The sequence below is a fragment of the Talpa occidentalis genome, unplaced genomic scaffold, assembly GCF_014898055.3.
Source record: "Talpa occidentalis isolate TD23 unplaced genomic scaffold, MPIMG_talOcc4v2.1 talOcc4.11, whole genome shotgun sequence".
NCBI classification, from domain to species: domain Eukaryota; kingdom Metazoa; phylum Chordata; class Mammalia; order Eulipotyphla; family Talpidae; genus Talpa; species Talpa occidentalis.
The window spans coordinates 13,256,207-13,272,912 of record NW_023601104.1 but is presented as its reverse complement, the minus strand read 5'-3'; the positions used below and the strand labels follow the sequence as shown (position 1 = coordinate 13,272,912).

At 38.0% G+C, this 16,706-nt stretch overlaps 1 protein-coding gene across 8 annotated transcripts in view; it reads left to right on the top strand.

Moving 5' to 3' along the window:
- Window positions 1–16,706, top strand: part of FRMD5 (FERM domain containing 5) — a 348,168-nt gene that overhangs the window by 149,597 nt on the left and 181,865 nt on the right. Inside the window, exon 1 of one of the 8 annotated variants that reach the window (XM_054701139.1) lies at window positions 5,278–5,283. The exons of the other annotated variants lie outside the window; for them this stretch is intronic. The gene's annotated coding sequence lies outside the window, so the exon portion shown is untranslated. Of the gene's footprint in view, window positions 1–5,277; window positions 5,284–16,706 lie in introns of those variants that run through there. 8 annotated transcript variants of the gene reach the window in all.

Here is a 16,706-nt window from a genome sequence, read left to right as displayed (position 1 = left end):
TGGTATGGTCAAAAGAAGATGTTAAATTAAATGGAAAATAAAACTCTTAGATTTTTGTACTGATGGTGGACAAACTGCGTGGTAGAAGCTTCATAAACACAGGTGGATTTCCAATACACTGATATGTGGGTATTTTGTGACTCAGTACAGTGTTTATTTCACAATTAGGACTAGCTGGTTGTAGGTGACTGAAAGGAACTGGAGCTAGCCTTAGCAAAAAGAGTGGTTTGTTATCAGGATCCAGCAGTTGGCAGACCAAAACCAAGAAAGCAGCTATGTCTCAGAGCAACACTGGAACTAGGGAACTAATAAGAAGCCAGCAAAGACCTATGGGGTGTCTATGTTCCCTATCCCTCTGCTTTTGTAAGCACATCCGTTTCTTTCTTATCTATGTATAGACCAGATTTATATGGTCCATTGTCCCCTTGTTAGAAAAAAAACACTTCATCATGTCCAGGTTTACATGTTACAGTTCCAATCTCATGGAGACACTGCCTTCCTTGTTCTCATGGTTCCAATTCCAAACTCTGGTCGAGGAAACCTGATTGACTTGGCTTGAGTCATTGTGCATTCCTGGGCTCATGATAACCACAAGGCTACTGAGTTCATGCTCTGGAGATACAGAATAGAATGTGGACATGAGGTCCTTAAGAAAAGAGGATCCTTATGAGTTGAGCCACTCACCCCAAAATACAACTACTACCTGAATATTGTTGAAGATTTTTGTGATTTTTCTACTGGGACTGGATGGTATAGCTCTGTCAAGATGTTAGCATGATTGCAACATCTTATCAATAGTGTATTGCTTCGTTTCTATGCTTTTATATATGTTGACAAATTTAGTTATGCCTCCCTTTTCTCCACCCGACAAGCCCTTGCTTGTATTCAAGTTTCACATTAAATGACTCTTTTTCATGAGAAGAACTCATTCGTCAGTTTTTCTTGCTTTATATGTCCATCCCTTCCCCCTCACTGATGAGATTAAGATTTTGGCTTGAAGGAAGGAAAGATAATATAGAAAACGTGTTTATCCTTGAAAATGAGCCATAGTCCCTGTACTTCTCCTTTACAGGTTTCTGTTAGTTTCTGTAACCAATAAAAGAGGGTAAAGAACAAACACATAAATACTACAATATAAAGCAAAATATGTTTCAGGACAATAAAAGGCGGGAGAAAAGTAGGATGTGGGGTTTACAGAAGACTTCATGGAGATTTCACTTGAGAAGGTCTTAAAATACAGTTTGAATTTCTGGAGGTTGAAATGAGGGTGAAGGGGACAATTCCAGTCTGTAGTCAGAATAAATAGGTGTATGGATATAGCAAAAGTCAAGGTGTGCAAAACCTGTTTCACTACAACAAAGGGCAAGGGGGGCAAGGGTGCATTAGGAGATTGATCATGAGAGGTTAAGTTAGCTCATACCCTCTGGTGGACAGAGTGAGGGAATTACACTTCATTCTATTGGCAATGGGGAGCCCTTGACAGATTTTGTATAAAGGAATTGCATTATTAGAATTTAAACCCCCTGAGGTTAAAAACAAATATACACCTATATCTTTTTTCTCCAACTCTTGAGAGTCTGGCATAGCATCTGACATAGAGAATGTGTGCTAACAAATACTCCTGACTCCATGAATGACCAGAACTATATTTAGTAGCATTTATTCAGCAGTACCATAAAAATGAATTATAGGGGAATGGTGGGATCTGTGAGACTAGTTGGAGATGAATACAGTGATTTGGGTGAGAATTAATGAAGACCTCTCAGCTAGAACACAAAGGATGGAAGCTGACTTGTAAGTCACTGTGAAAGTAGCATCTGAAGGACCAGACAGATACATGAGAGGGAAGAGGCCCTTGCAATCAAAGGCCTGCACTCTGAAAAGAATCTGAGGACCAAATAAAATGTACAAATCACTACTACATGACAGAGATATAATGAAATATTTACTCTTTTTAAATTAAAAGTTTGGAACATTAAACCTAAATCAATTAAGATTGTTTAAAAACATGTATGTCAAAATCTGCATCTCTTCCATCTTTGTGTCACCATACAGTGAAACACTCTGTTGATATTCCATGTCAGCTGTCAAACCTGAGCTTTATTCTAAAATTAGTTCATATATAGACACTCTTTATATTTTCCCTTCCTCTCTGAACTGAGGGTGAGCAGGACGAGAGAGACTCTAGCAGCACCTAGTTCTAAAGAAAAACAAAATTTGTCTGTTAAAAAAAAATTTACTGTGGGAAATTAAGAGTTAGAATTTGCCTAGGGTTTCCTTTCTCAAAAAAAAATATATAGAAAAATTGAGTATTCAATGAAACAACCACTATATTTTTAAGGATATCTTAAAGATAACATCTGGAACTTAATACTGTAACTTCTTCCAGTCACTGATTCCCATTTTGCCCCATCATAAAATTTTGTTTACATTAATGTGCACTGATTTATCTTCTTCCTCCTAGTCTAAGAAAAAAGGAGCTAAGTTAGTCAGGAAAGCATTTCTTCTGTACTGTACCACAGGCTCTCTGCTAAGTACTGGTGTAGGGATCTTGTATGTTATTTGTTAACTGTGCTTCAGGAATTTCTAATCCTGGTTGAGGAAACAGTCAGTCAATCAATAATAAAAAATAATAAATAGTGTTACGAAGCATATGCCAAGTGCCAGTAAGTCTGATTTTACAGTGTTTGCTTCATAAATGGATCAAAACCACTAGTCAGGAACATTGCACCACTTAAGTGTAATTAATTTATCATTTTCTTCTCCTTAAGGAAAACATGAATTTCCTAAAGATCTCATTGAAAGAAAAAATGTTTGACAAATTAAATACAACAGTTATTGTATTATTAAATACAATAACTTATGGCTACTATAAATTGATCTTAAATGCTTAGTACTTGAATAATGAAACAGGTTCTTTGATTTATGTTATAATCATTGCCAAGTGTTTCCATAGTTACAGTGCTCCTTGTGCAAGGTCCCTGATCTGGTTATGGTAGTCTCAGATTGTCCATTTTCTTTGATTGCATATTTGCAGTCTTTAGCAATGGAAAGAAGTTAGTATCATGGTAAGGTTTCTAGTGATCCTTTAAAAAATTAAAAACAGGGAAAGTATAACACTTTTTTAAGATTCATTTATTTATGCATACAAGAACTGGGGTACAGGCTAGAGATGCGGGGGTGGGGGCGAGAGGATTCACCAGAAACAGAGTGGGAACATAACAGGCAGACTGACTGAGATACACTGCTGAGGTGATCAGCGGGCGAGACAGGAGGCGTCTGCCTTGCCATGTGGGTTTCTCCCTGGCCAGCTGGGGATCGAACTCATGCTGCAGAGGCTGTGGATTGCTTCACAGTGAGGTGCTTAACCCCTTGCACCACCAGGGAGGCCCAAGTATAACACTTTCTTTGGAAATTAGTACAATAACACTTAATCTAAATGTGTACACCTTCAGGAGAAAATTATAATTATTCATCTCTCTGGTAATTCAGAAAAGGTTCTACAGAATTTTGTCTTAGATGAAAAAAAATCTTGAGCTGACTGTTGTATCTTAATATTACATATGCTGAAATGTGGTTACATATCAAAATATAAAATTTGGCTATTATACACATAATTAAAGTTGGCAGAATATATGTGCCATCTGAAGAGAGCAGTACTTAGTAGACATTTTATTTCTATCATCCCAATAATTTTACAGGTGAATATTCTAAAACTCTAAGAGCTTTAGCAACTTTCTTATGGCCATGCAGTTCATGAGTGGGATCTAAGATTGTATTCTGATGTATTTGCCATTCACCAGTACCACAAATTCAGATTCCTGGCATCATCAGTCTGCCTCTGGCCTGAACTTCAGAAGAGCAGAATTTAAAATAGGGACTGGAATTAGGAGTTCCATAAATCATAGATATAGTTCAAGTGAAATAAGTGGTGGCAATGAACATGTATGTGAGTGTGGGCACACTGATGAGGGGGCAACACTAGAGGTCTTTACTATGTTCTTTCTTCATTGATATCCTACAGTGAAATTCCTGCTATTCCTTATTTCCAATTTTTTTTTCCTTCTGCTCCTTTTGGTACCGTGGCCACCCCACCCCTCCGCCTCTTAGGATGTAATCATCTTTTGAAAGGACAAGCAAGCATCCCAGTTTATCTCCTGATATCTCTGGACTCAACATAGAGCAGTCAGTTCCATGTTATACATATGCTTATATGCCTTTGCTGTGGCTTTGCATACGGTTTATTCTTTCTTTTTTTTTTTTTAAGATTTATTTATTTATACAAGCACTAGGTATAGTCAGAAGCGCGGGAGGGTGAGAGAATTCACCAGAGCCAGAGCGGGGAGCAGAGCAGGCAGAAGGACTGAGGTACACTGCTGAGGGGAGCAGCGGGCGGCAGGAGAGGTCTGCGCGCCATGTGGGACCCTCCTCCGGTGGCCGGGGAGCAGCCAGGGATCAAACCGGGGATTGAACCGGCGCTGCAGAGGCTGCGGGCAGCTTCGCAACCCAGCGCTCAACCGCTGCACCACTGGGAAGGCTCCCGGTTTATTCTTTCTTATTTTACATATAGGATTGGATCCACAGAGAAACATTTCAAATCATGGCTGAAGTTGTAAAATGATTAGTCCTGTAGAATAGGTAAAGGGAAGGCAGAAGTAAATATGCGAGAGTACAGCAAGATTGGGTAGAGTGAAGACATGGAGCTTGCCTCCCCCACATATTCACAACCAAATTACAGAAAAACAAAGACAATAACCCTTGAAAAGTAGATGACTGACTGTACCTCAGGAACAATGGCCTGGTGGAAAGAGGTAGTAAAAATTGTAATTAAACCATGATTAGAGCATCATAGGGCAGAACAACACACCAGAAAAATGGTTGGCTGTGGTATCAGATGCTTTTTTTTTTTTTTTAACTCAAGGGCGCACACCCATGTCATGGACATTAGAAAACGGGCACTATACTGGAAAAGGCAGTGCACAGAGTCTGCATGCCAGACAGGGCACACCCCACTGCAGAACTATAGAAATAAAGGTGTAGAGTGGTGATTACCTTGAACCTGGAGCTCCCAAACTAATACAGTGGAGTCTGAACTGGTGGAGAGAACTAGACTGAATCACCAGTGTCTCTTCTTCGATGAGACTGATGTTTGCAGCCGGGGCTTTGATATGCAAAATGCTTGCCTTTCCCTAACCCAGGGCCAAAACCAAGACATCACCTGAATGCTCTCACCAACTAGAGTTTGAAGCATCTGGATCTTAACAACAGGCACAAACAGCCAGGGTAAGGCTCCATACTAAAATAAAGTAGCAAAGAGCATGATTTCCAACTTGTGGCTCTGCCTCAGCATTTGTCTCCATCCACTGCTTTATCTGTTGTTCAGCCACAGTCTAGAAGTTGAGGCTGGTCCAAGACTGTATGAGACATTTGGGCCAGAGTTAACATAGGGGAGGGGATCATTTTGGAGCCCCACCATACAGCTTGCTATAGCAGTGCTGTAGGAAGCTTGAGTCCTTGATGTTCACTAGAAGCAACCTTTTGGTGCCAATCAGAATGATGTTCTGAAGAATATAAAGTTTACCATTGTAATATGTTTTATTAAATTTTTTTACATCATTGTATTCCCCATAATCTTCCCACCTCCATATCACCTGTGAACGATCACCCTGTTCCCTTGTGGCCCTTCCTCCCCTGTTTTGTCCCCCACCACTATAATAATTTTAAAATGTACAATTTGGTGGCATTACGTGCATTTATAGTCTTATGCAACCACTACCTAGTTTCAGAACATTTCATTTCCCAAAAAGAAAGCCCTATATCCATTAGGTTGTCATTCCTTATTCTCTCCTACCTGCAACCCCTGGCAATCACTAATCTGCATTTTGTCTACATGGACTCATCTTTTTTGGATATTTGATATAAATGGAGTCATAAAATATGTGGCCTTTGGTGTCTGGCTCCTTTCACTTCGCATACTGTTTTCAAGGTTCATTCGTGTTGCAGCATGTGTCAGTACGTCATTTCTTTTTATAGCTGAATAACGTCTCATTGTATGATTATACCATATTTTTTTAATCCATTCATCTATTGATAGACACTTGGGTTTTTTTTTTTTTTTTTTAAAGAGGCATGAATTTTTTTTTTTTATTTATTTGTTTGTTTATGCATGCACTGGGTACAGTCAGAAGCGCGGGAGGGTGAGAGAATTCACCAGAGCCAGAGCAGGGAGCAGAGCAGGCAGAAGGACCGAAGTACACTGCTGAGGGGAGCAGCGGGCGGTAGGAGAGGTCTGCGTGCCATGTGGGACCCTCCTGCGGTGGCTGGGGAGCAGCCGGGGATCGAACCGGCGCCGCAGAGGCCGCAGAGGCTTCGCAACCCAGTGCTCAACCGCTGCGCCACCGGGGAGGCCCTGACACTTGGGTTCTTTCTACCTTTTGACTATTGTGACTAGAGCTGCTATGAACATTCATGCACAGGTATTTGAGCATGTTTTTAAGTTCCTTTGAGTATACTGTGTCATGTGGTGCTTCATAACTTAGCTTATTAGGAACCTCTAATATCCCTTTTATGTTACAGATGTTGTATAAAACATAAAGATGCTATTACCTATATTTCAATTAAATACCTCCCTTTCTCTCTCTTCTAGATCTGATAGGTCAGCAGGCCTTCTAATTTCTGTCTTCAAAATCCTTTAGTTCACTTTCCACTGAAACCATCAGACTCTTAGTATATCTTAACTAACCAATTACTAGTTGTGTGACTTTTTTCACTTGATTTTTTGTTTTGGCCCTTGAAGTTCCCTTATTTACTTGAAAACTAGGGCTCCACGGAGCACAGCGCCATGATGCTGTCCACAGCCTTTGCAGCACAAGTTCCATCCCCGGCCAGGGGCAGCCCTCTCCTGACTCTCCAGCTGCTCCCTTCAGCAGTGTACTTCAGTCTATCTGCCTGTTCTGTTGCCTGCTCTGTCTCTGGTGAATCCTCTCACTTCCTGCACCTCTGGCCTGTACCCCAGTTCTTGTAATCATAAGTAAATAAATATTTAAAAAATAAAAAGGAAAGGAAAGAAAACTGAGCTGTGTATTTAAAAGGATGTTGCTATGTTTTGTTCTGAGACTCATGAAGTTTTGTTTGGGGGATGCTTTTCAGGTTATCTGGCCCACCCTATTGCCAGAAATAAGTTCATTTTATAGTCTTCCTCTCCTCTTTTTCCCCTTGTCTCTCATACAAAACTGCTCTAGGACTAGAATTGGGCTTAATTCATCTTTATATTCTTAGGATTTGGGACATAGTGGCTATATAATATCTGTTTAATTAATAAATTCTATCTAGATGTTTATTTAGAGAACTTGTTCATTTTAAAAATAACAAACAAATGGCTGCAGTTCTTAAATAGTAATCTATATCAGTGCCAGCTGCTGAGTGAAGTTTGTGCATATGGGAACATTTCCCAGTGGCCATATTAGATTTCCATGGATAAATCCCTTTGTGCTCAGATAACAGACATTAATGTATCCTGATCCCAGGATGCGGGTTACACATGCTGCTTCCTACATTGTGTCCCATGGTCACAATCTATTAGCAAAATTATAAATGATTCCCATGTGAATGATAGTCTCTGAGTTCTATGCTCAAGGAAGTATTCTTAGAGTTGCTGTCAATTATTCATTAGAGACACAACAACAATGAAAATAATGTTTAATACTTATAGTTCTTTTTAAAAATTTTATTGAGATCTAGCACATACTATCCAATTCACCTATTAAAATACAATTCAATGACTTTTAGTATATTCACTGAGTTGTGCAAATATCAATATAGTCAATTTTAGAACATTTTATTACCTCAGAAAGACAACTTGTGACCACTTTTAGTTAATTTCCAATCTTCTGTCAGTCTGGCAACCTCTAATCTACTTTCTGTCTCTATGTATTTGTGTATTCTAGACATTTCACATAAAAGAGGTCTTGTAATATATGGCCTTTTGTGTCTGACTTTTATAGTATTTGTAAGATTCATCCATGTTGAGTACGTGTCAGAACACCATTTTTTATAACTCAATAATACTCCATTATATGGTTATCCCTCATTTTGTTTATTCATTACTTAATAGCTATTTAAATTGTTTCTACTTTTGACTATTGTGAATAATGCTTCCATGAACATTGTGTTCATGGCTTTCTGTGGATGTATGTTTTCTTTTCTTGTGAGTATATACCTAGAAATAGAATTACTGGGTCATATGGTACCTCTGATGTTTAACCTTTTGAGGAACTGTCAGCCTGTTTTTCCATTGTTGTTTTAACATAAAGTAGTTATATCTACTCATTCACCTTTAAAATACCTTAGATAAATATTTAGAAGAATTGATCTCCCATTTTAGAAATGAGAAAATCAGGGAACAGTAAATTGGTGATGTATGCCCAACACAGCTAATCAGAGGAGAATCTTTTGTAGCCATATTTTTTTGAATGTCTCAGCTGCCATCTGTATCCACCAACAAATATAAGGCTGCAAATATATGACTGAATAGCAATGCATTCAAACATATTTAGAAGTATAGTTCTCATAATTTAATGTGATTTTAGTTGTGTTAATAGAAACATCCAAATAGATATTTGGAGTAAGGGGGGATATAATCCTTCTATCCTTAGCACTTAACTACTCCATAACTAAAATGTTATTTTCCAGCAGGGATGACATACTTAAAGACAGACACTGTCAAAATGTGGTTTATTCATCAAAGAGCTGCCAATGAAAGGATGAAACACTGTGACATAAAAATAAAGACAAATGAATGGTTAGCCTGTAGAAGAGAAGACTTAGGGGAATGTGATAGCTCCTCAGGATGTTAGAAGATCTGACATATGTATTCTGTAGAAAAAAGGCTTAGATATGTGCTTTCTTGCTCCAGAGAAAAGAACCAGGAAGTTGAAAGGAGAGAGATTTATTTCAATGTTTACATCTGAATTCATATCAGAATAATTTCTGACAGTTGGAGTTTGTTGAAAATGAATTGGGCTACCTTGGGACTTCACAAAATGCTCCGTCAATAATAGTTATCCAAGCAGGAGCAAGACGAATGCTAACAGGGAATTCTGCACTAGTGGGAGAGTGTGTTGGCGGGTTAGGCATCTGTGGTTTTATTAGATGATTTTTGAGGTCCATTTCAACCAAATTTATTTCTATTTTTTTAATCAATGAAGTATTTTTTTTTTAAAGATTTATGCATATAAGAACTGGGGCACAGGCCAGAGGTGCGGGGGATGGAAGTGAGAGGATTCACCAGAGACAGAGTGGGGAACAAAACAGACAGATTGACTGAAATACACTAGCTGAGAGGAGCAGCTGGTGAGACAGGAGAGGTCTGCTGTGCCATGTGGGTAGCTCCCTGGCCAGATGGGATCGAACTAGTGTTGCAGAGGCTGCGTATAGCTTCATAGTGCTGTGCTTAACTCCTTGCACCACCAGGGAGCCCCCCAAATCCATTTCTTTGAAGTCTAGAGACAGCAAGGGTGGAAGAAGTCAACTACAACCTGCAAAAAACAGTTGGTATATATAATATAAACATGGGTATATTATAATCCCTTGAAATTTAGTAGCTAAATCATAAAATTTTAGAGCAGTGAGGTACCTCATTAATCACTTTATCCTATGACCTCTGATTTTATACACATGGGTTACTCAGGTACAGAGGTTATTCACCTTTCCCCAGGTCAAATATGCTGTTACTGGCAATCAGGTTAGAATCTATATTGTTTTAAATCAAATAGAAGAATTAGTCATTTTAATAACTCAGGGAAAATGCAAATAATTTGCTGAATAGTAATACTGACAGATCCAAGACCACATTATAACCGGATTCTTAATGTATTATTATTGAAAGTAGGTATGTTTAGGATGTCTTTCTAACCTTTTTAGGACAAGACCAAAGTATATGAATAACAGGCTTTATCATAAAACTTACCCTGGTGCTGCTGTCAGAGAAAGGATATTGAACTGAATAAACCATTGATTTGATATACACTATTGCCTTTTAAACTGTGTTTCCTCTTTGCCTTTATCATTGTTTTTGAATGTTCTATTTTCACAGTGTGATCTCATTGATCTTGTTTTATTCCAGGGGCACCTTTATCTCAGTGTCTTGAATGTTTAACACAAATGGCAAATGTATTAAACAACAAAATATTCAAGACTTCTAACATCAATAACAGTAAAAACAGTAAAGCACTCAAAAACAATGAAATATATTTTATGGTTTCAGGTCTTATGTCTAGTTCTTTAATCCATTTTGAGTTGATTTTTGTGTATGGTGTGAGGTGGTGGTCAAGCTTCATTCTTTTGCATGTAGCGACCCAGTTTTCCCAGCACCATTTATTGAACAGACTTTCTTTGCTCCAATGCATATTCTTTGCTCCTTTGTCAAAGATTAGTTGACCATAAATCTGTGGGTTTATTTCTGGATTTTCTATTCGATTCCATTGGTCTGTATGTCTGTTCTTGTTCCAATACCATGCAGTTTTGATGATTATGGCTTTGTAGTATAGTTTGAAGTCTGGGAGTGTGATGCCTCCATTCCCTTCTTTTTTTTTCAGGAGAGCTTTGGCTATTCGGGGTTTTGGTGATTCCATATGAATTTCATCAATAATTGTTCTATTTCTTTGAAGAATGACATTGAAATTTTGATTGGAATAGCATTGAATCTGTATATTGCTTTTGGTAGGATGGCCATTTTAATAATGTTTATTCTTCCAATCCATGAGCAGGGGATGTCTCTCCATTTCTTTGTGTCTTCTTCTATTTCTTTTAACAGTGTTTTATAGTTTTCTTTGTATAGGTCCTTTACCTCTTTTGTTAGATTTATTCCCAAATATTTGATTTTTTTTGTTTCAACCATAAAATATATAGAAGGAAATATAGGCGAAACACTACGTGATTTGCACATCAAAGACATCTTTACAGACACATCACCCAAAGCAGTGATAGTGAAGGCAAAGATAAACAGCTGGGACTACATCAAATTAAAGAGCTTCTGCACAGCAAAAGAGACAATAACAAAAACAAAGAGAAACCCCACCAACTGGGAGAACATTTTTGCACCCAACACTAATGATAAAGGACTGATCACAAAAATCTGCAAAGAGCTGATGAGACTCAACAACAACAAAGAAAATAATCCAGTCAAAAAATGGGCAGAAGAGCTTAAAAGAAACTTCTCTGAAGAGGAAATGCAAATGGCCAACAGGCATATGAAAAAATGTTCAACATCACTTGTCATCAGGGAAATGCAAATCAAAACTACCATGAGATACCATCTTACACCAGTGAGAATGGCACATATTAAAAAAACTAGCAACAACAAATGTTGGCGAGGGTGTGGAGAAAAAGGAACTCTTCTGCACTGTTGGTGGGAGTGCAAACTGGTCCAACCACTGTGGAAAGCTGTATGGAGATTTCTGGACCTACTAAACATAGAACTTCCATATGATCCAGCAATTCCACTCCTAGGTATTTACCCAAAGGACACAGAAACATCAATTCCAAAGAACACCTGCACCCCTATGTTTATAGCAGCACTGTTTACAATAGCTAAGCTTTGGAAACAACCCAAATGCCCAAAAATAGATGACTGGATCAAGAAGATGTGGTACATATATACCATGGAATATTACTCAGCATTCAAAAAAGATAAACACATGCAATTTGCAGCAACATGGATGGCGCTGGAAGGGATCATGCTCAGCGAAATAAGCCAAAAAGAAAAAGAAAAATACCAGATGGTCTCACTCATAGCAGGAATCTAGAAAACTTAAATAAGGGACCAGGAAAATGAATAACTATAAGAAAGTGAAAATCAAAATCAACAAAAAACTATGAACCAGAGACACTTTTAGGGGGGCGGGGGTGGGAGGGGAGGGATTGGGGTCAGAATGGGGGGGCTGCAATTGTATGGGGAATATAACAATAAAATTTATTAAAAAAAAAAAAAAAAAAAAAACAATGAAATAAAAGCAGTGGGGAAAAAATCCTGGATTTTTGTTGAAGCGCTGCTAGGAGCATATCAGCCAGTGAACAGTCATATAGGTCTGTGGAGGTGAGGTGGTCATGATGGACACGCTAGACTGTAGATGGATAGCAATTCTGACCCCAAACTTAGGCACATAACAGGAAAATATTAAATAATTAGTAACCAATGTAAAACTGGCATGAGACATGAAATTTAATCTTGATCATTGTTTTGAATATTTAAAGAGGAGTTTATCAGATAAATTTTCTTCTTTAGAATGGACACTGTTTGGAGGTGTAGGGGAGACATCTAGATTTTGCTTCTGCTCTTCTCTGTGGATTTGCAGATCCTAATCCCATAGCATCCTGAGGAGAATATTAGGATAATTTTCCCGTTTCCAGTTCTCTGTTTACTGTTTTGTTATCACATGAAATATTCTGTGTTATTTATATACATCAACTGAGGCTCAAAGGTAAAAGAAGGGCACTCTATCTTGTCTTTTAAAGCATATAATCAGAAAGTGTTTTAAGGCATATAATCAGAAAGTGTTTGAGAAGCTTGTCATGAAATATGAGCCCTTCCAGTGAGTCACTGACATTAAAGTATCTTCAGCCACAGAATCCTGTGAAATTTAGTTTCATAATTGCATCACACTCCTTGGGTACCATTGTTGGAGTTAGAATTCACTGGGGGAAACACTAACTTAATTGCCAAACTTTATCTCTGCTTTCTTCAGCACACCTGCAAAGTGCTTATCATAATGGGAATTATACTTGTTCCAAGGAGAGCCTATCCTTGTGAATTAACCAATTAGCCAGTGTTCCCTATCTTATCTTTCATTCCCAAGCCTAGGAGTTTTTCTTCTCTGAGTACTGACACTTATTTGTGAGCTCATAAATTGAAATGTGTGTATTCCTTTGCTTGATATCTCATCACTACATAATATAACCTTCAGGTATGCTTTCAGTAGTTGATTATATATGTCTGTGTATAGCAAAAAAAAAAAATCTGCAGGCAGGATGTAGAAACTGATTTTTTAAAAGATATTTATACAAGAACCGGGGTACAGGCCAGATGCACGGGAGAGTGAGAGGATTCACCAGAGACAGAGCAGGGAACAGAACAGGCAGACCGACGAAATACACTGCTGAGGGGAGCAGCGGGCGTGACAGGAGAGGTCTGCTGCGCAATGTTGGACCCTCGCTGACTGGCCGGGATGGAACCAGCACTGCAGGCTGCAGACAGCTTCCTAGCGCAGCACTCAACCACCTGTGCCACCAGGGGAAGCCCAAAACTGATTTTTTTTAAAGAAAACTTAAATTTCTAACATTACAATGTTTCCTGGCACCTGTAACAGTGTCTTCAGCAGAAATAAAGGAACACTAGAAATGAGATTTGTACAAAACATATTTCTGAAAAGTCAGCCCATTTGACTATTAACTATGGATAAAATTACCAGAGAGAAAATACTTGTCCCTCCAGAGAGAACTGATTGTCACATTGCAAGAGTCCTGGCTGACCTAGTATAGTTCAGTGTGTAGGTTCAAGGTATCTTTTTGCCAGAAAACATGTATTTGAAGGAGATTTGTTGCAATCTTGAAATTCATTTTGCTTTCTCTGTTGTGATGTGGGCTGGTAGAGAAAGGGAGTTCTTCACTGTTTTAGAGTTAACAAGAGCAAGGAAATACATTGCATGGAACTGGTCAGTCTTAAAAATCACCCTTTATGAAAATAAGTTATTATCCCCAAAGTACCAAGAAATTAAAGAACTCATGGGAAAAGCAGCTTTCAGAGTAATTTCAAAGGCTATTGCCATTTCTTGGATCATGAAAGGCCTTAGAATATTGGTGTTGACATTTTGGGTTCACTTTCCTTCTTCATTGTCCTCTGAGGCTGTTTTATGCAGCAGATGGGCCAGATTGTGGCACAGCTGACCCATTAATTCTGACTATATCATTATTAGAAACTTGCATTGGTGGTACAGCAATTCACATCAGCCATGAAGATGGACAAAATAAATGGACTTTTCAGGGCCTTATAAGCCATTCATTTATGGCACAAAAACAGACAAAATGTCAGTTCAAAATTAGGAGGAATATAAATCTTTTGAGCATAATTTTTAAACATAATTTTTTTTTATTAATCCTCTGAGCACCTAGGCACAGAGATCTCAGAGGATCTCAATAAATGTGAAATGTATTATAAGGAAAGAAGTGAACCATAGTTCATTTTTGTATGGGAATGAATATAGCTAGTGACTTTTTCCATGTTTGTTACTACTGGCTTGTTACTGTACTCCATCTAACAGTCTCTTTGGTTCCTGAAACAGACCATGTCAGATTTCTTAAAGGATCATAGTTTCTAGGGCCTCCCTGGTGGCACAAGGGGTTAAGTACAGCACTGTGAAGCTATCCACAGCCTCTGCAGCACGAGTCAGATCCCTGGCCAGCCAGGGAGCTACCCACATGGTTCAGCAGACCACTCCTCTCTTGCTGGCTGTTCCCCTCAGCAATGTATTTCAGTCAATCTGCCTGTTCTGTTCCCCACTCTGTCCCTGGTGAATTTTCTCACCCCACCCCCACGCCTCTGGCATGTACACCAGTTCTTGTATGCATAAATATATAAATCTTAAACAAAAAGAATCACAGTGCTAGTTTGCTCTTTATTGTGTAAAACTGAAACCGTGAACTTCTTGGTAGCACATACTTTCCTACGTTCATAGTTGAGGATTTTAAGCCATCAGTACAGGCAGAAAATTAAAGGAGAGAAAATTCAGAGCGAGCTGCTCAAAACTAATCAGTGGGAAATTATGTAAACTTAATTAACTAGGGCATCAAGGGAAGGACTATGGAGTATAATGAAATATTTTTAAATGAGGCAAAGCAGTCAAACTAAAACAGGATTAGTTGAAGCGCTTCCAGAAGGTAGGGAGGGTATATCCTCCATGCATAGGGAGCCCTACTTAACGTTGTGCCTTAATTTTGGCTGTAAAACTCTGTGCCGATTCTCAGGGGGGATTGGGTATACAAGGTAAGTCTGGTACTGAGTGAACCCCAAAAAGGGGAGGGAGAGGGCTAGTTCTGACTTGCACTGATATTCATGTAATAAATGGATTCTGAAATACAAATATTATAGACCAGCAGCAAACCTCTCACTTTCTATTTGCAAATGAGCCAAAAAGTTAAACCAGGATTTAGAAAAACTCTGGAAAATTTAGGTTTAGGTAGACCACACAGAGATTGAGCTGCTCTTTCTAGTGCTCAGATTCAGTTGAATTTTTAATATATTTATTGAACACCTATGCTGTTAGAAGTGATGTCCTAATGCTGCATGGGACAAATAACTGATTAAGGCAATCATCCTATTGCCCTTTAGAGTTTACAATCTGTTACAGAGAGTGAAACAAGTATATAAATAACAAGCATACCAGGTGGTGATACAAAATAATAATCCTATGTCAAAAGACTCCTAAATGTCTGTCTATAATCCTGTCTTCTCTCTAGAGGCCCAGATCTGAATAGTCCATTACCTGTTGGAACTCTCCCATCAACTTTACTTTTAATTTTTAAAATTGTGATAAAATACCTATAAGATGTTTGTCATCTTAACCATTTTTAAATGTACAATTAGTGGTATTAAATACATTCGTCATGTTATGCAACAACTGTTGCCACTATTCATTTCCATTACTTTCTATCTAATATAATGGAGACTATATCCATTAAACAGTAATTTCCGCTTAATCCCTCCCCCTTGCCCTGGCAACCACTTTTCTACTTTCTCTCTCTATTATTTTGACTATTTTAAGTAACTCACATAAGTGGAATCACACAGTATTTGTCTTTTGGGGATTGGCTTATTTCAGTGAGCATAAGTCCTCAGTGTTTATCCAGGTTGTAGCATATGTCAGAATTTCCTTCCTTTTTAAGGCAGAATAATACTTCATTGTATGTATATACCACATTTTACACACATTTATGTTGATCTCATCAACTTTTTTAATAATTCATTTTTTATTTATATCTTTTACATCATTGTGTATTCCTCATCAACTTTTGAAAAGAGAAATGTAAACTTTCATTTTCTTACTGCAAAGGTAGAGTTAGATACCTTTGTTTCCTCAAAGCTGTCATTTATTTGGGTAGCAAATATAGTATTTAGAACTTTTAGGAATACATGGGAAATTATATTTATTAGATATAAGTAAACAATCCTATATACCTAAGAGCCCTTTATTCAGGGTAAAATACAGTACTGTCACATTTGAGGATAAAAATTGCATGCATGTGTGAATTATTCATTTAAATATTGGGTTTGGAAATTCAAACAAATTTTATAAGTTAAGGAGATTTTATTTCATTATGTCTTTATTTATGATCTCAGTGAATGCTATTACAGACTAAATGTGTCTTTCTAAAATTCTTGTGTTGAAGCCTAATTAATTCCCATTGTAATGGGGTAAATAGAGCTTGGGCCTCTGGTGGGTGATGAGGTCATGAGAGTAAATTCTTCATGGATAGTATTATAAAAGACATCCCTTGCCATAGGCATTCGCAGAGTAAAAGATATTATTCTACAAACCAGGAATTGGGCCATCAATATACACCAAGTCATCTGGTGCCATATTTTGGATCTCCTAGCCTCCAAAATTGTGAGAAATAATTTTCTATTGTTTCTAAGCCATTCAGTTCACGTTATT